We start from the raw sequence: 4,599 nt of genomic DNA, 5'->3' as shown, positions 1-4,599 counted from the left end.
ACATGGGTAAAGAAAGCTGCTATATTAGCAGTTCTGTGGAGAAAGTGTATTGCTGCTTTGGGATAATGGCAGTACTCAAAGCAAAGCCCAGATTATTTGCAATAAACTGCTTATATGGCATGTTTGTTTTTGCACTGCAGTATAACAGATGGCACTGTTAGTGATTTGATCAGTGGTATTCAAAATGCTACTGGGAAGAGTAGGTAAATGACTTAGTTTCTAATATTATCATGATACATTAATTCTGCTTTTTGTCTTTTTAGCTCGATTGCCCCTTTTCTTTTTATTCTGAAAATTTACATTTTTATGTTCTAGGTCGAAAAGAAACCAAAGGCTTTAGAAGAACATTGGTGAGTATATCATGACAAAATGTACATTTTGAGTGAACTATTCCTTTAACAAACCAAGCCAAGATTAAATAGAAGAGGGTTTATTTTAAGAATAATTTTAAATCTAAGTAAAAAATCATGCAAAAAAATAAAATAAAAAATCTATAGGAATAGAAGAAGTGTCTGGGACAGTTTCATAATAAACCAACATAAGACAGTCATTCAAATAAGCTTGACTATTTTAAGCAATTTTAACTAATGTCACTGTAATTATAGGTTATATTTTTGCTTTTTGTTTAACACCCATAATTGTGTTTCAACTTATTAAGGTCAGAGAGACACATTTCATGGTACAGTACATCCACGTACATGCAGATAATCATGAATGACATGTATCATCAAATTCAGAAATACTTCCTGTTTAATGGCTTTTAATATTTGTCATCAAGTCAGGTGGTAATCTACCTGTGGATTAGCTGGTAGTATGTTACTTCCTTGTAAAAACAAGTTGCGAAAAGAAACATTCTGCCCCCTGGCCATTACCGTGAACTGAGATACAGCATAGTAATGTTACAGTAAATTACCACACATCACAGAAGAGAGACATTGCAAAATGTGTAAAGTTAAATTGAGAAACCAACAAATAAAGAATGATTTCTAGTTTTTGATTTGCAGATTCAAGTTGTAACTCTGGCTTGAGTTTGTGGGACTTAAAATTTTGTCGTTTGTCTCATCTGAAGATAATGAGCTTTTAATTTCAGAAAATATGAGAGAAAACCATGGATGATTACTCATTTAGCTGATTGGGAAGATTAACTAAAAGCATCCTTGGCCTGTTTCACCCAATTGAAATAAAATTGGCCCCTTTGGTTTCTTACATAAAAATGAATGGAAAACAGGAAAAGCTGAAATATAAACAGACATATTAATGTGCATATGCCTGCACTCGGTGGAGCACATGATCAGAGGATGAATTATCATATGAACTTCTAGAGCAATATAGTTCTCCTCAGTCAGAGGCATCCTACTGAAACTAGGTGTGTCAATATAAAAAATGAATTAGCCATGATTAATTGATGATTCTAAAAGTTTCAAGAATTATATGTTCTTCAGCAGTTTTTGAAGGATGAAAAAGAAATACGATTTCAGTTTATTTATATATTTATTTTAGTATTTCAATTTGTGCTAGGTTTAGTTAGATTATTTTAATGCATCAATGATAATTAATTATCTTAAGTACTTTTAAGTTATCCTGAGGACCAATTTTTTTTTTTTAAGTAATCCCTTTTCACTAAAAATATATTCAGGAACATTTTCACATATTTTGTGTACAATAGATTTGGATGCGATCCTCAGAACTAATTGGATGAGCTGCTTTTTACTGATATACATTTTGTGGACCTTTTCTCGAGTGTAAATCAGTTTCGTGATGTGCCTTGCTCAAACGTTGGGTTTGCATCCAGCAAGCACTTTGAGTGTAGATGAACAGTGACTAAATTTTCCATAGGAGGCATACAGAAAAGGCTCCCCTTTGTTTGCACATGTCTTGCAGATCAACACTAAATCTGCCCTGTGGCAGAAGCCCTGCCCACCTCCTCCGTGGAACCTTCCACAGTGAGGAGTTGAGCCGGTTGAGCAGGGGGGAGGAAAGGGGAATCCTCAAAATCTTCCTGTTATTCAAAGAGAAGGAAGTTCAATTGTCCCTCTTCCTCAAAATCAACATATCCTCCTCTTCCTCATCCCTGCTGAGCACGTTGGGCAGTGGGGCCAGGAGCAGGAGCGGGGTTAACCGATATGAGGGATCCTGGCCTGATAGACTAGCTTGACATGTTTGGCTTAGACAAAGTCTCTTTATGATGAAACATTTGCAATGCTCTCAGTTCAGAAGGAACCACTTTGGCAAGTTTACTTGAGTTTATTGAACACAATTTATATTTGGCGCAATGGTTCCATATGGGGGTTCTTGCTTCTAGAATAATTGAACATACAAGAGCTTTAACATTAACCCCCTGGAACCATGAATTTAGAAATACATAACAATTAAGACTTTTAATAAGTCTTTATACAGTGATAATCATGTGTATGTGGCAGTGCAGTGGTACGTCTATCCTGTAGCCTGGTTATGAAGATGGGTGTCTCTCAGCAGTGAGGTCCATACCAGCTAAGATTTTGGAAGCCTTAGTGATCTGAAACAAAGACGGCAGCCAGAAGGTGCACAGTAATGTGGCTCATGCTTATAATGGGGAGGGGGGGAGGGTTGCGAGCCGTTGAGCATACTTACCAAGCAGTGGTGCCAGGTATATATGTCCCACGTCTAATAGGAGAGTGGTAGTGATTGGAGCGATTTGACAGCTGATTGCATCAGCTGTTTACAGCCTTACCTCCGTGGCCTGACTGAACTAACGCTGCGCTCGATTTGCTGAGACTTTCAATTGTCATTTGGGCATGTTTTAACCCAAGACATGCAGAGTAGACCTGGTGTGTGTCTTTGCATGAGATCTTACAATGCTATCTCATTTGATATTTGTACGTTTTTTACGAGGTAGCTAATTCGTACGAATTCGTACGACCTCAATTGTACGATATGTCTAAAACCCCAGTGACGGGTAGGTTTAAATTAAATTTAAATTAAATTAAATGTATGCATTTAGCAGACACTTTTATCCAAAGCAGCTCACAGTGCATTCAGGCTAACAGTTTTTACCTAACCTGGGAATTAAACCCACATCCTTATGCTCCTAACGCAATGCTGTGCCACAGGAACACTTTTACACAGGTTTAGGGGTGAGGTTAGGTGTAGGTCATTCATATTTCATTATATGCAACTCGCATAATGCGTAAGATTTAGCACAAATCATATGAATTTGTGCGAATGAAGTGGTACAAATTCCTACGAATTAGCCACCTCGTAAAATATGTATGAATTGCTGTGAGATTCAGGCTGGATCTTATTCCTGCAGGAGCAGCGCTGTTAGGAGTCACCCTCACTCGCCAAGGTAGTCTGCTTTGTTACAGCCATTCTGAGTAATCCTACAATAAGCTGGGGAGCTGATTGTAGGAGTCAGGCAAAAGCGGTGTGATTGCCAACAATTTCAACTAATAGAATTCTGGTGTGAAGTGAGAAGAGGGTTTTGAATGTTGTAATGATATTTCATTGCTCATTTTATACCAAGAGAAAGAAGCCACTCCCAGACACAAACGTCATGTCTGCCAGCCAACTGTGGCTGGGCGTAGTGTAACTAGGCTTCTGGGGAATACGTGGAAGGGGTTTAATACTGAGACACCAAAAATAATGCTTGAAAGAGAAACATCAAGTTGCTTCATTTAAAATGTTTCAGAAGGTTTTTTGTTTTTGTTTTGTTTTTTCTAAAAGCAACATCATAGTCACAGTCATGCTTGTTGGTCTGAATATCAGTACTCTTGATTGTATGATTTTGCTTAATTAGCAAGCTTCTAAACTAGACAAAGCACTGTATCGCATTGCATGTTTCAGCAGCAATACTGTGTCTGTTTATATTACGGGAATAATGAGCAGTGCAAAAATGCATAATTATTATTATTATACTGCATACTTGTGAACATCAATGCAAATTTTCCCAGAGACTGCTTTTCTCATTTCAGAAGAGGACAACCCTGTTTAATGACCCATTGCACAATACCCGAGAACTACAGTACACAGGAATTGAGACAGTGATCCTGTTTTCAAATGACACATGTAGTTAGTGAGTCATGACAACTCAAGCAGTTGACCAGATAGCTCTTGAAGAAACCAAATGCTCAAGGTTTGGATGTGTCGAGTAGGTTAGAGGCTTTTAGTCCATCAATGATAAGAAGCCATTTAGGTCACAGCGATAATCTATCAACTCTTTTCAATCTTGATTTCAATATCTCCGAACATAATTCCACTCAGAGGATGTCATTAACGTTGGCCGCTCTCTATCAGGTGTCCTGTCCAATGAGGCACGTCTGGGGACGAGCCATTGGTCAGATTTGCATTTAAATTGCTTCATAATGACTGTTTCAAGACTTCCAGGTTTGAGCACCAATCAGAGCCGGTTCCCCTGTGAAACGACAGTGTTAAAACTAATGTTCACGAGGATACAACTCATATTTTTTAAATCTCTGTCCAAGTCGCTAGTGCCTAAAAGCCATGTTTTGATTGGATTTTGGAGGTAAATGGAAAGTAAGAAAACATTAGAATATGATTTAAGATCAGCTATTGCTGTAAACAACCCAGGGTACCATTCCCAAAAAAAACTTTATTTGAAAT

Source organism: Carassius auratus, chromosome 2, assembly GCF_003368295.1.
Source record: "Carassius auratus strain Wakin chromosome 2, ASM336829v1, whole genome shotgun sequence".
Taxonomy (NCBI): domain Eukaryota; kingdom Metazoa; phylum Chordata; class Actinopteri; order Cypriniformes; family Cyprinidae; genus Carassius; species Carassius auratus.
Note: the sequence above shows the minus strand (reverse complement) of the source record.